At 37.4% G+C, this 19,787-nt stretch overlaps 1 protein-coding gene across 3 annotated transcripts in view; it reads right to left on the reverse strand.

Annotated features, from left to right (window-relative positions):
* Positions 1 to 19,787, reverse strand: part of LOC129243708 (BMP-binding endothelial regulator protein) — a 161,312-nt gene that overhangs the window by 68,251 nt on the left and 73,274 nt on the right. For 2 of the 3 annotated variants that reach the window (XM_054880928.1, XM_054880926.1), the window contains one exon: positions 6,620 to 6,759. The gene's annotated coding sequence lies outside the window, so the exon portion shown is untranslated. Of the gene's footprint in view, positions 1 to 6,615; positions 6,760 to 19,787 lie in introns of all 3 variants that reach the window. The other variant, XM_054880927.1, reaches the window with a different exon arrangement.

Raw genomic sequence — 19,787 nt, forward strand, 5'->3', positions numbered from 1 at the left:
TAAACTTCTGCTTAAATTTCTTTGATTATACCCTCTTTCCTTTCGTTAGTGTATTTTTGTGATTTACTAAGATTTTGGATAGTTTTACATGCACAATATGAAATGAAAACGAAGCGACTATATTCAACTCTGTTTGACATAATAGCAGTGGCACACAGTCGAAATTTATACCGCAGAAAAAATATGTCAGCATGCGATTTTATCTATGAATTTTATTTTGTTTTATTTGATCATGTTCAAGTTTATAAGAAAATACGGTATTCCATATTTTATCAAAATAAAGATGTGCGAAAAGAAGCATTTTGATTGTGATGAAGGAAGCATTACAGGGTTTGATTGAAAAGTAATGAGCCTTCCCGGGCGGAGCGTCTGCCAAGCGATCAACCGAATCAGCTGGTGGGGAAAATGATCGTTGGACCTTCCCCTTCTACTAGAAACCGGTCCCAGTTCGCTGGCAACAGCGATGCAGTCAACATCGCTCCGCACGTGAAAGTTGTTTTAAAAGTGTGTTAGAATTTTGCAGTGGCGAAAATGCAGCGATCGTTGGAGCAACGTTACTCGATCAAATTTTGCGTAAAGCTAAACAAAACGAGTACCGAAACCATTGGGCTACTCAAGGAGGCTTACGGGGAGCAATCTCTGTCCAGTGCCCAGGTAAAACGGTGGCACAAGTCGTTCAAGGAAGGTCGCCACGACCCAAGAAGGCGTGCATGTCGAAATTCCAGGTCAAAACCATGCTGATCATCTTTTTCGACTCTCGAGGCATCGTCCACAAGGAGTTTGTACTTCCAGGAAGCACTGTAAACGCGGCATTTTACAAAGAAGTGCTCCTTCGGCTGAAAAACGGCGTCGCCCGGGTTCGGCCCGACCTCGTCATTACGACAATGCGCCGGCACACACCGCCTTCCTCTGCACCCACCCTCCCTACAGCCCAGACCTGTCCCCTCCGGACTTCTTCTTGTTCCCGCGCCTGAAAAGAAAGCTGAAGGGGAGGCGATTCGACTCCATCGAGGCGATCCAAAAAACTGTGACAGCCGAATTAAACGCGATTCCGACGGATGAGTTTAAAAAATGTTTCCTGCAGTGGAAGGACCGCTACCAGCGCTGTATTGACGCTCAAACTGCTTAAAAAAATAAGGCTCATTACTTTTCAATCAAACCCTGTAGTCAGCGTTTTAACTCAAAAATAAATCTTAAAAAAAAATACTTCATTATATAACACAAAATAAGGCTCAAATTATTAATATTTCGCCAAATTACTCTTGTTGGCAGATACTGTTTGGCACCTACGGAATGTAGAGCCCTACGCCTCTCGACAGAGAATGACCTTCCTCACTTTTTTCATAGTTTTCTCAGAGCTTTTTGCCTACAGCTTCTTTGACATTTGTCCGAAGTTTGCCAATGGTCTTAAGGTCAGTTGGCTGAGCCAGCCAACTCATGCCAATTTGAAACGAAGCAGTTTCTTGGCTTTTTAACCTTACCTTGAGCTTGAGCGCAGTCTTGTTGAAAAGCTCATGGCTTATTTTCGAATAGCGTTGGGTTGAGACATACATACATCAATTTTTCTAAAACACCCATTTGATATACTGTAAAAATTCCAATTTTACTCTTTTTAAGCTTTACTTAACTGACGCAGGCGCCAGTACGCGAGTGTCTCGACTATTTAAATATTTGATGCCCGGAAAAACTTTGTCTAGAATTTTGTAAGAACTATCCATTTTACTTTAGCCAAAAACCATTATTTGACAATATCACGAAAAAATATGTCAATTTTTGAACGTAGCGAGCGAGTTAACATGGGAATTGAATGATCTGGTTCTTATGTAAAGGAAATCATGAATAACACAGTCGAACAATTTTACACTTTGCCCAAAAGTACGATTAACTTATCAGAAATATGTTATGTAAAACGGCTTCAAATAAAATAACTACAATATTTTCAGATTTCTATAGAAGAATTTAACGGGTAAATTTTCTTTAGTAGATTTTAACTCATAACTTCTACTTAAGAGGGCACTTTCAACCCGTTCTCAAAACAGCTATAATGAAAGGTCGTTAAATTTTTCCACAGCATGTAAGCAGTCCTTTTTACAGAGGGTTGTCTAGGGTGAAAACCTCGTGCGGATTAAGTCAAGTGCATCATAGCCTAGACAGACGACGGTGTTAATCGGGCTTTACGACTTAATTTGGATTTATCTCAGGAATTAAGTGCAATTAATACAGATTAATATTTCTTGTGAATGAAACATAGTTAAACTTTTAAAGAGTAAAACAAGAAATACTGGGTGTAATTTTAGTTTGCACTAATTCGTTCGAAATTACATTAATTGTTTTTAAGTTTCGAAGCAGTTTGAGAAATCGCAATTTAAGATTTCTTTAAATAAATAGTTATTTCTTAGTTTCAGGGCAAAAGCTATCCAATAAACGAATCAGCTGTTCACTAATCCGCATAACAACCGTCTGTCACACTACAATTTTAATCAGAGTTAACTGCGCCGGTAGTCCCGATTAACGCTGCCGTCTGTCTAGGCTTTAAGAAAGCTTAGTTCCGGCTTATGCTAACACATTTGGTATAGATACATTGCGAACACTTACACTTATGAGCATTAGAGCGGATCGCCTTATATGAAATGAAATTTTCCGTCCTTCTGTACTGCGTCAGGGCTGTCGTGTGCTATTCTCAGAATTTTCATAGGATTGCATATCTTTTTCTCAAAATGTTTGACTGCAACTAGTCAACATTTCTTAGTTGAGTGTATTTCAGCCATGAAAAGGCTCCTTTGCCCATCAAAAGCAATATAAAACTGTAGGCCCCTCGAATAGCGGAACTACAGCAAGACGCAGTACACAAATAGGTGAAGGCCACAACACACAAACACGATGTACGCGCCAATTATGTATATATATATGTATATATATACAAGGTAGCGCAAAATTAATCACCCTAGCGAAAGATTTATAAGTTTTTGCAAATGGCGTCGTACGTCAATCATATTTCACACTTGTGAACTAGACAGCTGCAGTATATAAACAGACAAGCCATGGAGTGCGTAAAGGTGCAGATAAAGATTTCCATCACTCAACATTTTATTTTTAGATTATTGTATTTTATTTTTAGATTTTTTTTGGAATATTAAATGAATAAATAAAAAATTCTTTTTCATATGTATAATAAAAAAATCTTTTTTTTTTTATTTAGTAAAAAGTTATTCAAAAACAAAATTTACTTTGTGCCACCTTGTATATGTAATTTATGGCAGAGTTGGATTTTTCAGGTTTTTTCTTTTGTGAAATAGAAAATGAGGCGAAATTTTTTTCGAGAAAAGAAAACACTATAAGACAGACTGGTCAGCAAAAATATTATTCCCTAGCAAATTTGATATTCTCCTCCTTCCTACACTTCCGAAATGGGCATAACAAGAAATCTATCATTTGTATGTAACTACTTACACTCACATACATTTGCATATTATCTTCAACAGAAATCGTGTTCATATGCAATTTTAATCTATCACCCTTTTCGTCTTGCATTTAAATCTTCTAACCCCTGCCCACCTATTTTGAAGCGGCAAATCTGCTGCCTGGCATGTCTCATATTTCATGCGCCAAAAAAAAAACACTCACACACAAAATCACTCTAAACGGCAGCGCATGTCTCGTTTTCTATGTGCATGCATATGTTTCATTGATTTATAAACACCGACTTTTACCCCCTTCCCTGCCAACTTAACGATTAATGTGATCAAAATAAAAATCCATAAAAAATACGATAATCATTAAGAAATCTGAAAAAAGTGTGGCATATGAAAACAAAGTCAACGGACTTGTTCGACAGCAGCAATTGTTCATAAAAATTCATAAAGCGTAAAATTTACTTCTCAACATTTTCTGATTATTTAAATTATAACGCGAACGCCCAGGCACAGACTGATGCACAGCCATAGCCGTAGCCAGTCAGCCAGAAAATAGGCACCGTCATGCGAATGGCCAGTTGGTCGTCCGACTGGTAGCCAAAAAGCTAATCGAGGCAGTTGCGGTGGCAGCAGGCAGTAAGCCTGCCCAATCAGCCCGCCAGGCAGTCAGCATTTCGTTGCGATCGATTGTTTGGTTTTATGCGCGCGCTGGCCAAAAACAAAAAAGGCAGAAATCTCCAAAAAGCGAATATGATTAATGCTCGTCATTTCATCACTTGCCACTTTTGGTTGATTTACGCGCGCGCAGACATACTGGCAATTTGTGCATGCATTTGTATGTTCATATGCTTATATGTGTGTATTCATGTATGTTTGTCACATATGCGCAGCATGCATTGCAAGTGCCCATTAGCCGACGACGACCAATTGACTTGGTATTGTGTTGATCGAACTTGACTACTTGTACGCATCTGTGTAACCCTCTCCGCCGTGGAGTCTTTTTGTATTTTAAATGCATATAACCTGCTGGAAAATTCACGCAACTGGTGTTTTTCTAGTTAATTTGGAACCGTGGCTAGTTTGAGGACCTTCTGCTTCTTTTCGCATAAGCAACTAGTAAAGTTGTAAAGTGTCCCTCATTGCATGCCTTCTTGTATAATTCTAAATTTGTGGGTATTAAATTCGAGGACGAAATTTAGTAAGCTCTGCATTCTTTTTCGATAGCTCCGAGCCAGTGTTGAGCTCAACGAATTACATATCGTTCCCACAACAGTTTTACTTTACCGAAACGGCCCGAATTTATATCCGGAAAAGGACTGTCACTCCAACAGCTTTCTCCGTACATGTTTGCGAGCTATTTATGCTGCTACTACAACAACAAGAACGAGTTACATACAGCCTTGGCCGAAAGTATTGAGCACCCCATTAGTTACTGACTTTTTTTGGTCAATGGTAAGAACATTAATATTTAGTAGGTCTACGCCTTGATATTGATGTATCACACTGCACACAAAAAAAAAAATGGGTATAAGTTTCCACTGGAATTATAAAATTAATACATTTAAGGACTTCGTCCGAAATATTTTGGGAAAATATTAAGATTTACGGGAGTAGGACCGATTTGAAAATAACTTCAAAAATCGAGTTTTTATACATAGATAAAATTAGTTTTAAAAAATATTTTTTCTAAAAAATACCTCAATAATAGAAAAGCTTAATCTAAAAAAGTCTGCACAAAAATCTTTCAGAATATTCCATATCAATAGTTGCCATTAGACTCCGTTGTCCTTTATTGTAGGCTGTCGTTGAAGATCAAATGATATGCGAATAATCCAAAAAACATTCGATCCAGACTCTAAAAACCAATATGGGCTGAGTCATTTATCAAATTAAACCGGAAATATCACTAAGATAAAATAACCTACAGAAGACCCCTTTAAGGCGTCTATTTAAATGAAGTTGCATCTCACGATTGTTCTTTGTGCTTTATAATAAATTAAAAATCATTGTAAAGTATGAAACTGTGCCTTTGTAGCATTTTTTAAAAGAAACCAGCCGATAGTTGATGATAAACCAGGAGCTGACGCCACGCTCGGAATGTACGAGAAGGGATATTATCACAGTCACACTACAGTCAGCCAAATGCGAAGGGCTTCGAAGCAGGAGTGAGAGGGAAATCAAACCGCAACACCCTGAAGGAGCGCTCTGAATATGGAGTGAAAAGGAGGTAATCAAGAGCACTGCATCGGAGCCTTTAAAGCTCACATTGTATCTCTTTGTTACCACGTTGCTGCTTATTCTTTTTTGCAATCGCTGATTAATTATAAATAAATGCAATAATACCAAAATTATCCGTCTATGTTATCTACAGATTATTTATGAAATCCGTTCTAAAAATCTTATGGGAATAGAGGAGTCTTTGCCCGTTATCTGAGTGAGCTTCCTCACTATATAGCTGCCATGAAAAACTCCCAATAAAAAAACGCGACATGAAATTGTAGGTCCTCCATTTGCAGAAAAAATGAAGACGCACTGCATAAATTGGAAGAGGAGCTCAGCCAAACAACCAGCAAAAGATGTAAGCACCCATTATAGGCGTACTTTTTCACATATTTTAAATTAAGGGGGCCCTTTTTTCCGGCGCATATACTCCTTTGAGACCCTTAGGGTATCCTAATCATGTACTTTAGGTAGTCCTAATTGTGCGTTTTGCAGATTCCGCTGGTGGGCTGGGACGTGTTGCAAAGTGGTTCGTAACTAGTAAAAATCGTACTAGTTCTGAACCAGAAATTTTTTTCACTAGTTCAGGGTTTCTTTGCAAGTTTAATTTGCTGTGGGATGTTAACTATTTGTAATTTTATGAATCTCATACAAAACGACGTTTATATATGTACATACATACATATGCATTTGTACAAACAACAAATATGTCGCTGTCCACTGTTCATTTGCTCTTAATGGTTCGCTCCTTGCCAAGTCAATGGCTTTGACTCGGACCCCGCCTCCGACCCCGACTGTGACTCTGACTCTGCTTGTGGTAGCTGAAGTTCGATCTGTTGTGAATCATCGAATTCATCGGTCAATTTATTGTGTAAGAACACACACATCCATACATACACACATGCACATGTATGCTTGCGTGTATGCGCATACGTAAGTAATGCATTAAGTGTTTATGGTGACGAGATATCAAATTACTTACTTACTTATGTACACTCCTTTTTTTGCGCAAAGTGGTGGATGGTGAATGAGTCTCTGATGCACTAAGTGCTTTTTCGTATGAAAAGCGTTTTATCCACTTAATCCCACCGAAGGACAGACAGTTTTTATAGCAGCTGATTCATGACTGAAAATCCAAAAAACGAAATATTATAATTATTAATGTGCTTTAAGATGTTGTGTATTATTTTGTTAAGACTATCGCTTTGTAATAAATAATAAAATTCTTGTCACACAGGTTTTCGTGCAGATGAGGTGTGGCTTGCCAGATGGCAGGACGACACCTCAAAGCCTTTGCTCGGTTGAGTACCAACAACTGTATATGTAGAATTTGATGCGGTTTCACTGTATGCAAGTGCAATCGTCATTTAGACGAGCTTATCCTCCACTTTATGGTTGTCTCTTGATGTTGTCCCCCAATGGAGTGCTCCATAGTTTTATGACTCCACGGAACAGCAAATAGCCTTTTATCATACAGAAATACACTCGCAGGCTGACCAAAAGCTGCCGATGGGCAATCACAGTTACAAAAACCCTATTCAGAATTATTAGGCAGTGTGTCTACTTTAGCAAGGACAGAAATTGCGCCTTACTTGACTTGTGAATACTTAGTTGAGTGAGCATGAAGAACGCAGAATTTGAGTTCTTCGCGCAAAGACCCAACAGCTCGAGGCATTTAAAGCGATTACTCATAGCAAGCTCTGCAGGTCGCCAGTGAGTTTCCAGCCAGAGAATACTGTTGTTATATTGTCCGCCCGTACGCTGCAAGGAATTCACCAGAGATGCTAATGGGCGCACTTTCTCCCGCAATCTTAGTCATGAAATATGATACGGAAGAACGAACATCCCCAGAGCCGTTTTGGACGGGCGGTTATCGAAAAATGATAGGAACTACTTAGAATTGCAGAGGATTTTAATAGTGAAGCTGGAAATGAAATGGCAGATAAATTAGCTAAGAAAGGGGTGGCCTCCGTATTTATAGGCCCAAAGCCATTTTGTGGGTCTGAAAATCATACTGGGACAATCTACCAGGTTTGTCGCTTTGCAAAGCAATTATAAAAATAGTTAATTATATATAAACATTCTAAGGTTTGCTTAGAATGGAAAAATAATAATTTTAGCATCATCACTGGAACTTTAACAAAGCATTGTAGATGGAATTATCATCTTACTAACCTGGGAATATATATACTACATTGGAATTTGCAGGTGGGGAGGAAGATGAAACCGCCAGCATGATACATAAACGGGGTAATATCTGGTTAAACATATTTTACCGAAGGCGGAAATTGAACTCAAACCGTTGAGTTCTTCTCCCTGCCAACGGATCAGCATATCCCCGCTTAGTCCAAGCGGAACATTCTCTACCCACATTCCACCAAGGGAAGAGTGGACTGGGAGCAAAACTTGAATACAGCGCTGAATCTCCTAATAATAATAATAATAATAAGGAAGAAGTCACGTCACGCTCAAAAACTGAAGTTATTATTTCTTTCTTATAGTGTTTAGGCAGCGAAAGAACGCATTTGGTTCAATGGGCCAAGTTAAAAGTGTGTATTGATAGGCGATCGTCAGTCCTCAGCAGTATGAAAGCTCAACTGGTATTAACGTCGGCTGCTGCGATATCTGACCTGAGACATAATTCCGATACCATTTGGAAGATGAGCCATTAAAGCTCGTTTCGATCCATCTTTAGAAGTAGGCCTTTGCAGCGCTTCGTACTGTTGTAGTTTAACACTCAAATGCGCTTAAAGTTTGGCGTTAAGCCAGCTCGATTGAAACGACTGAAACTTTATAAAATAATAATTGGGTCTTGCCTTACTTATGCTTCTGAAACCTAGGCGACGCGTAAGGCGTATGAAGAAAAGCTTAAAATATTCGAGCGAAAAATCCTACGCTACTTCCTTGGTCCAATGCTGATTGATTACGTCAACTATTAGTCCAGGATCCAGGGGTGATTTTGACCTCATCATTTCATGCCGACTGATTTTAATACTGAAGGCAAACGCCATCCAATGGATGACGAAACCAACCGTCAGCTGGTCCAGTAGCGGTGGGTATGTGCGTGGGATGCTGCGAAACGTGTCGAAAAAAAATTTTTAACAACTCATTTAATACCGGCAAGAATATATCATTGCGTCCATACATCTCGGCGGCGCGCGGAATTTGCAACGCTTCGGCTGACGGTCTTTCTACCGTTATAAACGCAGCTGACCATCTTTATTATATTTTCATATATGTTCAAAATTATGTAAACAAATTTCAATCGGTTTTTTACTTTTTAATTCATTTTACAAGTTCGCCTATTCAGCTGACGTATTTTCCCCCCTCTACGGTGCAGCTGACTATTTTTTTTTATTCTACTAAATATCAACAATACATAAAAAAAATTTCAGTTGATATTAAATGAGTTGGTAGAAATTTTTTTTCGACACGTTTCGTACCCTCCCACAATCACTCCCACCGCGGGTGCGTCAGCTGACGTTCACTTTCGTTATTCATGAAAGCTAAATCACAAGTATAGTTAAGAATTTAACGGTGTGAAAACGCAGTCCAAAATCGACCCCTGGCTCCCGGACTATATCGCTTACATTACAAGAATGAATGCCTAGCTGCGCTAAATCGCCGACTACATCACGCTTCAGCATCTTAAGGGGTTAGAGGTAGTCAGAATTTAAAAAAAATTGGATTTTTTTTTGCACTTTCTTAAAGTATAATATCTTAAAAATATTGTGAGAAAATTTGAAGTGAGAAAGACTTTTCCAGTTATTCAACAATTAACAAAGGGAGCTCGGGCGCTCCAGAGTGTTCGAGAGCAAGTAGCTAGCGTTTTTTTTTTTTTAATTTTGTTGAAGTCAAGTCGAAACAATATGTATTAATGCTATGTTTTTACTTTGTAAAATAAAGCAAATGATTAGCAAACAAAATTTATGAAAATCATCATTTTTTCAGGCCTCTAACCCCTTAAGAGAGCTGGACAAGTTTTGAGGATAAATTCAAACGAAATTACAAAAAATATTTACAATTGTAAGCCGTATGTGCCCTATAAAATGATCGTCCAATGAAAACCTGGATTAACACAGTTAATGACGACACCAAAATCTTTGAACCGAAAAACTGCAGAATGCCTGCCAAAAATCGAAATACTTGGTCGAAGTTATTGAGAGAACCAACCTTTAACCCGGACCGTCATTTTATCGTTTTTATAACTTAAAATCATTTGTCAATCAAATCAAAAATGTAAACTCAACCTTTCTGAAGGAACTCTGTTGAGAGTTGATCTATTTTCTATCGTTTTTTTTTCTTCTTATTTTGGCCATGATTGGCGATCCGACCGGCAAAAGGCTTTTGAGTTCCAAGGAAAAATTCATTAAGTAGCAGTTTGCATGTCGTATGCGGCACATAAATCCACTACTTTTTGAAAAGAAACTGCTTGGTCACACAGCGCAATAAATACATAGAAACTTACCAAACAAATAAGTCATTAAAAATCATTTATGAAATGACAAATTAAATAATTCAAAAAACCAATTTCGTGCTTAACAAATAATTATTTTATTACAAAGGCATTTTTTATTTATTATCTATGCATAAAATGAAATCATTAACTCCAAAAAAGTGTTCAAAAACACAAAAAAAGAAAGAAGAAAAAAAGAAAAAAGAAGCCGAGCGGCGCCAACGAAAAATGCCAAGTCACTGTACTCAATTCATTATTATTATTTTTTTTTTTGTTTTGGCTTCGTTTTTTTTTCGTTCATTCAAGTACAGCTGCGTGTAGCTAAATAAGAGATTTAATGTGAAACTATCCATCCATCCACCGCCTCCTTCAGGTGAACATTGATGTGAAACATAAACGTAAGTGCAGGCAACAACAACAACTCATGTAATAACAACAGCTATGGAAATCACAATAATACGAAACGAAAACACAAGCAAACAAAAACATACATTCATCCATACACAGATGCAAGGCAGTAGTTCATACAGATGAAGAAAGACAGAATCGATCGACCTATGTGGTCCACCGGCATGACAACCTGAATGTGCCATGAACAAATCGACAGGCCAGCTACATACAAACATTCACACATATTCACATAAACACACACATGCGTATATAATTGTATGTTTGTACAAATCCAACAAAACGTCGATTACCACAAAAAATTTAACTAGGAGTAGATATAAACGTTTGTATGTATGTATGCTTGTATGTAAATAAGTAAGAAGTATTGAAACACACGGGAATTGACTGACAGTCAGCTGGATTGAGCGCATGAAGAAAAGAACGACGAGTGCACGAATGATTGAACAAATAAACGTTCGAATGCACATTCGACAGATTTTCAAAGACCATAAAGATGGCAAAAGCCGCAAAAAGAGCCAAAGGTAACCACCGACCAACACAACGAAGCCAAAACGAAGCTAAATCGAATAAACGGCAAAGTGATGACAAACGAAACAAATCAATTTTGTTATTGTAAGTTTGTACACTAGCGCACACACACACACACACATACATGTCTACTCACAGTTCATACGGCTCAATTTTATCTGTAACCAACTTTTGTGCCAACAAATGGCAATGGATGCTAGAGATACGCAAAACATCATTGCTACATGGCGAACTCAAACACATTCACACACATACATACATGCATACATATGAATAGCATCAGTGCTCAGTATTGTATTTTATGTATATTCCTGGCGATACACACACACATATGTATGCGTATTGTGTATATGTGCACTTTTATGCTTATAAGTACGCGATATTGCGGTGGGCATTGTTTGTGGCAACGCTGATCTCGTCTCACTGACTTGTGTTTGTCATAATATTTACATACATAGATAAGCGCATTTGCGGCTTAAGTTGACAATCGATGACGTTGTTATTGTTATTTTTACTTGCATTACTTTTATTATTATTGTTGTGGCTGCGGTTGCCGATGTCTATGTTGACCGCGAAGTCGTTATGCTGCACAGTGGGCGATCTTCAAGTAACTTTTGAGTTTAAAAATTGATAGGAGCGCTCTGAATACTGATTTAGGAGAGAAAAGCTGAGCTTATGAATCATAATGAAAATAAATATTTTACGGTATATCAGCAGTATATCCTATTTGTGACGTGTGTCTTGGTGTTGGAGGGACCTATTGTTTCAAGCCGACTCCGAACGGCAGATATTTTTCATGAGGAGCTTTTTCATGGCAGAAATACACTCGGAGGTTTGCCAATACCTGCCGAGGGCAACCCCTTTTAGAGAAAACTTTTTCTTTATTTTGGTCTTTCACCGATATTCGAACCTACGTTCTCTCTCTGAATTCCGAATGGTAGTCACGCACCAACCCATTCGGTTACGGTGGCCGCTAGATGAATAGACGCAAAAATAATCATCCAATTTTGTTTTTGAATAACTTTTAAGTTAATAAAAAATTGATGATTTTGAGTGATGGAAATCTTTCTTTTTGACTTTTACGTACTCCTTTCCTTGCCTGTTTGCTCACTGCAGCTGTTTAGTTCACAAGTGTCAAATATGATTGACATACGACACCATTTGCAAAAATTAAAAATCTTCCGATAGAGCGATTAATTCTGCGCCGCCTTGTATGAGCAGGTATATAAAACGTCTGGTGTTTAGTGTCATGAGGCATAGCTTCACATTCCGAAAATATCATTCCAAACAATTACCAGAAAAGTCAACAAGTTCTTCTTTCCTTCTTCTTCTTATTTGTTTATTTAGGAAAATTCCGGCTTATAACAATATATGGTATTTGGATAACTTTTACTGTAATTCAGTGAATTTGGATGTCCAGCATTCGTGACATATCTTTGTTGGTCGCCCGAATGGTCTAGTGTGGATTATTCTGCCGTTCATCGCCCTATTTGCTTTACGTTCGCTCGGCATTCTGCGAATATGATCTCTCCACCTCCTTTTCTCCTTCCTCTTATCCACCGGCCCACGTCTGTTACATCACAATATTTTCGACAGTGCTAATATACCGCTGAGTTATGGAAGTGTCTGCTCTTGTTTCCGCCGTATGCGTTAGAATCAGTCGAGTGCATGTCTTACATTGTATAACACATGGACTGAAAAGTGGACGTACTATACTTATAGTATATACAAACAAATAATGCACATATATATGAATATTTAAAGTTTTAGTACCTCAAATTAAAATTTTTATTTTAGAACTTATTTCAACGCACATTTCTGTCCCCGACTGACACACTGTGCCATGTGGACATTGCGGTTGTCGATTTGTGAAACGATGACGTAGAAAATATTATTGGTTACAGCACGTTGGCCATGTTTTCAGAAACACGACAGTAAAGCAGAAAAAATTAGGCTTAAACAACGACTTAAGCAGTGATTATGCATGCGCGCGCAACCAACAAATGGATGACAATGTGGTTGAATGGTTGCATGGAGTTATGAAATGACAGAAAAAGGTTTCACGTTAACGCTATTAGCATACAGACATATGTACGAGTATGTATTAGTTTGTGTGCAAGAGCAATTGCGTGTATGACTAACTCTAACTCTAATGAAATTGTCAAAGGTCACTTTTGTTGCTGACGAATATCTATGTATGTATATATGTGTGTGTGTATAAGCAATGTGGGATTGAGGTTAATTATTGTGTAAATAAATAAATATTCATAGGCAGAACAGCAAACTGTCAAAAGGTTAAGGGTTTTCCAATAAGGGCTTGTCGAGGTTGAAATGGAGTAAAAAGTAGAGCTAAAAATTATTTGAATTGGTTGATTGCACATTACGTAGGCCGCCAGCTGGATTTAGATCGAGAAAATCGTGTGTGGATCAAATAGCTAACGTCTGGCTGATTTCAGAGCAAATCGTCGAAATGCAAGAAACGCTGTACCTCGTTCTCGTCGACTTTAAAAGGGCTTTTTATCGATTCCAGCTTCAAAGTATCTGGAGCGCATTCCGGCGTAAGGGAGTCTCAGATGAATTGATAAACATAATACTGTCCCAATATTAAAATTTTCTATTCTGAGTGCTGCACGACTGCACATTATCCAACCCCAATGAACCAATTGCTGAAGTGAAACAAGACTGCATTCTATCGCCGCTTTTGTTTCTGATCGTAATTGATGATGTGCTTGGCAATGCTCAATATGGCAGAGGAATTTAGTGGAACCTAACCAGAATGAATATCTCATCCAAAGAGTATCATGATTTAAGTACCTAGGACGTTGGCTTAGCGAATCATGAACAAATAAGTAACAGAGAAATTTGCTGTTGGATTGAAGCAGCGAGGGAAGCTTTCTTCAATAATTATTTCCAATATATATTATTTCCAATTATAATTATTTCCAATAAAAGCTTGAACATGAAATTACGTCATCGGTACCTTAAATATTACGTTTGGCCTGTGGAGGCATGGATACTAAAGGATACGAGTGTGAACCAATTAGAGGCGTTTGAGATGTGGTGCTATCGGCGGTAGATGAAAATGTCGTAGATAGGCAAAGCTATTAACAAAGAAGTCTTAACAAAACTTAGAAAGAACAGAAAACTTTTACTATCAAAAAACTATATTATCAATAAAGCGCAGCAAAACCGCATATTTTGGTCATATTATGCGTGGTCCTAAATGTGAGTTGTTGCAACTGCTTGCCCAAGGTAAAATGGAAGGCAAACGAGGAATTGGAAGGAAGCAAATGTCTTGGGTACGTAACATAAGAGAGTGGACAGGATTAAGGACTATTAAGCAGTTGATTGCAGCAGCACGAAGCAGGGACAATCACCAATATTATATAATATCTAATATAATATTTTATAGTTACGTTAAATGTAAAAAGGAAGAAATAATTATTTATTATATTTGAATTAAAATGAATGAACAATTTCTTACTGTAATCGCTTGCGTTCTGCATTAAGAATTTGCAAATGAAGGAGAATCAGAATCGAACATCTAGCTGATCTCGATTTATATCGCGAGCGTTTCACAAGTTAAAGAGCCTACAGTTATACGTCGCTCCAAACATCAGATGGTTTTTTATAACTAGATTTTTAATGGCAGAAATATCCCCGAGTGAGGTTTGCCTTAACTACCGAAGGGCGATCGCTATTAGAAAAAGCTTCTTCTATCATTTGCTGTTTCATACCTAAGATTTTGAACCTGGGCACTAACCCATTAACTTTATTATACACCCCTTTCCCTCCCTTATCTCTACTAGACGCATGAGAATCTTTCATTGTTCGAAACTGGTAATCTTTGCTTTTACTGCAGATTTCACCTTAAGGAACAGATAGAGGTCGCACACCACAAGAACTGGCGTATAAAAGGGATCGCTTAACCTTGAGATGCAAGATGCACTTATGGGCTTGCAACCGCGTGAGAGGTAGTAAGGAATGTTTCGGCACGCTTTACTGAGGGAGATCCCATGAATTCTCTTTCAGAAATTAGGTAATTTTTCCTTATTATTTCACGAGATTGAGCAATAGCGTGAAAGTTGTAATTATGGCTAATAGTTTGGTCTTCAGAAACTCAGTAAAGATATGTATCGATGATGAATAGCGATCAAAAAATCAGCATTGCTTTGAATTTCTATTTACTTATTGAAGCTTTTCTGGCTCACTGGTGAGTTGGGTTCTGCCAGTGTATGGATTAAAGCTTCCTTTCGGCATCCTAAATAAGAAACCACGGTTCGTGACATACCTTACTATCCCTTTTAAAAGTTTGGTTCATTTTTAGTGACATTCAATGTATCAGCACAAACATTTGACGTTCTTCGTCCACTTGAAACACGATAATTTTAATCACAATTTTGGCAAACATTGACATTTGCTGCGGTGAAACGAAAACAAAAAGCTGTAATGCGAACGAAGTCTACAGCCACACCAATTTGCCTACAGAAGCGAGAAGTAATGTCTCCGAAAGAGAAGAATATAGAATGAACAGCTGTCGGTTGCAGCCGTTTGCCGTATGTCTAATTCCTTTCTAGCAGCGTCAGTCTGGTTATTAAATAGAACCACGTCCCATATTTTACTTTAGCTGTAGGTTAATAAATCAATTTTAAAATTTTTGGATTTTTAATATCCCTTTGCATTTTTTCCAATTAATCACGTTTATTACCTTGTTTGATTTCCCCAATATTTTCAACCAAATATAAATGTGAAGGGATGCAGCTCAGTGAAAAGGTTATATAAATACTCACATGTATGTATGTATTAGAGATGTCCATTTTGGGATACCGAAATTTTTTAATTTCGAAAATCCTGTGACTAAACAATCCATATCGCAGCATTGTTAAGTAAATTTTTTTTAAATCAGTTGGGATTAGTAAAATTTTCATCACATAAATCAGAAATTGAGAAGCTTGTTTTGCATCATTAGTTGAGCTTCAAGCCTTGCCAACACCTTTTTTAATAAAACCGCTGAGTTTGCATTTGGCGGAGAATTGAATTTTTGAAAATTTAGAACGCGAAAAAATAGCCAAAAATGACAATTGACAATTACTCGATACCTGTACTTGCAATATTTGCTATGATTGATCATAAATTCCTTCCATCTTGGCAAAGTAGGCCACTTAAATGTCGTATTTTTTAACAGTCTCAATGATAAAATTACGATGTAAGTATATTGGCGTTCGGCTCCAAGTATATTGGCGTTCGGCATATACCATGGAGCATTAGCTATTGACCGAAGAAACTCAGGTTAGATTTAGTCACATAACATTTAGCATACAATAAATTTTAACAAAATCAAAAGCCTCTTAATTTTGGGGCAGATCCGGCATCCCAAAATTACAAAATAAAATCCCAACATCAGTAAAGTCCCGAAAATGTATGTATGTATATCCCTAGAAGGCACATTTGCACGTTCTTTCAGTTTGCAACAAATAAAGTATAAAATAATAATCACACTCATGCTTTGCAATACTATATGTGTAAAAATAAATAAATTTTTGCTCACATTTACTTACTATTTATTGCTATTTTTGTCAAGTATGAATAGTGCAGCAGCCAGCGAGTCGTCAATGCCATTATTAATTTTACTTACATTACAATTGTCTAAAAATAGCACAAAATGAAATCGAAACGGCCCAGTTACAATAGCAGCACAATTACAAATTTACGTACATGTATTTAATTATTTATAAGTTCTCGTAATTAGAATTGACACACGCGACTCAGCTATGCATTCGTAATTTATATTCAAAGTAAAAAGTGGCTACACATTTGTAAATCTATTTAAAAACCGACGTATTCACACAACGTTAACCCGAATAGTTCTAAAAATATATGGGGCAGATATAATAAAATTAGTTCCAATTAGAAATATTTTTCGCAAAACAAAAATTAAAAAAGGCTTAGCATGCAGAGCCATAAAAACAACGCAAATCATCTTTGTTTCGAACAGAACAAAAGGGTTTAGTAGGTATGTATTTTTATAGCGAGAAATAATAATATAGAGCGGCGGTGCAATATTCGAGGAGTGATTGGTATGTATAGCGATTGGTATGTCGATTGGTAGTGATTGGAATGTCGAGCCGTACTACCATTAGTATTTCCAATTAAGAATAGCTGTACTCTTTCCGCAGTAACCCAATAATGATTTAGATTCCATATGCATTCAGACTATACGAATCAAAATCTTTTTCAGAAAGTAGCAAAAATTTGGGCATAAAATGAAAACAATTCAATTACTCATTGCTATTTATTGTGCTCCCTTCAATATACATAGTCTTCCCACATATTCAAATATTTCAAGTGCTTTTCATGGGCTCATTTTGAAATCACCTTCAGTTCCTCCTTCTACGAATTCTCGCTTATCGCCCCAATAATTGGGCCGTTGGAGTAATAGAGAAACAAAATTTTTGTGATATGCTTCAGAAATCTTAGATAAATTCGTCACTGAAACAAAAAACATTTTGAAGAAATATGGAAGCAGCAATGACGATCTGTTGCGTGCACTTGTTTTCTATTGAATTAAGTGTTGTCGAATGGACCGAGCACACATCGAAGATGACGCACAACAGGTAACCAACCTTTCCATATCAAAATTAAGGGCAATGGTGATATTTTTTTCGACATTCATAGGGCTGCGCACCTTTACTGCGTTCCTGCTAGTCAAACTGTTGGCCAACTTAAGGTTGTGTTGGATTTAAATGACTTTCATTAAGGCTAACGGCACACTTAGTACTGTGATGCCAAATTTTAATAAACTGCTTTCGTTTAAACCATCCAATTTGCTTGATATGCGATAAGGCTAAATATAATATATATAAGCCCCAAAGCCAGTTTCCGCCTTGTGCAGAGTAGCTACAAAGGAGTAGAGTTGACTGATGAAGAAGTATTTCAAAACAGGACGAGGGAAGATTCGAATGAAAGCGTTATGAGAATAGAGGAAACGTTTATATTGAAGGTATTAATAAGTACATGCTTGCCACTGCCACACTGTTTTACGCGATCTAAAAGGTTTTCAAAGGAGTGTCAGTACACAACTGTTGGATGGCTTCTACGGAAGCAAATTGTTTTCCTTTCATGGCCAAATGCAATTTTCCGAATAGGTGGAAGTCACAGGGAGCCCTATCAGGGCGTTGAGTGATTGATGGTTAAATGCGATTTCTAGTCAAAAAATCAGTCAGAAGAGTGGATCGGTGAGAAGTGCGGTATTGAAGGCGAATTCGATGAATGGGAAGCAACAAACGTTTTCAAACGCCAAGGTAGAAAATTGTATTGACGGTTCGGGCCATTGGCATGAACTCCTTGTGGATAATTGCTTTGGAATTGTAAAAACAAATGAGCATCGACTTGATTTTCGACTTCTCCAAGCGCGATTTTTTGGGTGGTGGCTCATCTGGGACCTTCCATTCGGCCCTTTGACGCTTAGTTTCAGGTTCATATTGAAAACACCACGTTTCATCATCAGTTAAAATGTTGTAAAGGAAGTGCTCGCCCTTTCTCACCTCAAGCATATTTCGGTCTTCAGTTAACTGGTGTGGAATGAAACATGCACAGACCTTTCGTAAGCCCAAATTATTAGTTAAAATGCGATAAATTGATGTTTTTAAGATAGTCAACTCCGATTCTATGAATTTCAACGATGATTTCATTTCATTTTTGATAAATTTACGAACAATTTCGAGGGAGTTTTCGGTGACCCGCGGCGGCCCGTATGTGCATTGTCATTTGTGCCTTCACAACCATCTCTGAAGCGTGTAAACCGCGTTAAAAACATTTTTAGTTTTTTATTTTAAACGTGTGAAAGTAACAAGGCTGACAAGAAATCATAAATAACCACTCCACCCATACATGACAGCAATAGCATAATGTGAAGAGTACAGTCTGAGAGTCTAAAGGCTCTTGTTCGAGTTTCGTTCGCGAGCGTGTGAATTTTTCCCATGAAATATAAAGTTACTTTTAATATTTAAATAAAAAAATTGGATATTAAAATTTTCAAGGCACATAGAAGGAAAAAGATAATAAATACAATACATTTTGTTTTCCTGTGCCAAAATTTGCACTTCGGATTTCAAGTGTGGTACTTCGCCTGTTGCGTTGTATACAGATGAGTGTGGCATAGATACAAATTTCGTATTTCGCATCCGACTAGTGTCACTTCATACCCATTCGGGTACAAAAGGGTGCAATTAGGATACTCATAGGAAATGCCTAAGCAAAAAGGAACGGCAAATTCCATATTAAGAGTTTAAAAGTGACGTTAGTCGCCTGCTCCTTTACGACTAATTCCGGGACGCATCTGGGAGTGGTCGCACTTTTTGCAGTGAGTGGTTAGAGCAAGTATTTGTGAAAAGAAATAAAGCAGTGTGAACAAAAGTATTTGATTTCAAGTAAAAGTATCGAGTATCCATTTCTAAATATCTGTATCGGCGCATCCCTAACCACTGCACACGAACATTAAATCGAAAATATTGTCGCAGGCGAAAAAAGTAGATTGAAATTTAAAAAGTATATTTCACAAACCGGCATCTTAAATTTAACTTTGAAACATTGTTGCGCTTATAATTATTTTACCATTTAAGTGGGAATTCCAAACATCGAACCGCATCGCGTTGCGCAAAACACTTTAAAAACAGTAAAAGAAACCGTTGATTTTTTATTAATAATCATTTGGCACGTTTCTCAAATGACAAAGCAAATATTCTGTAAAAAAAACAATT

The sequence above is a fragment of the Anastrepha obliqua genome, chromosome 4 (genome assembly GCF_027943255.1).
Source record: "Anastrepha obliqua isolate idAnaObli1 chromosome 4, idAnaObli1_1.0, whole genome shotgun sequence".
In the NCBI taxonomy this organism is placed as follows: Eukaryota; Metazoa; Arthropoda; class Insecta; order Diptera; family Tephritidae; genus Anastrepha; species Anastrepha obliqua.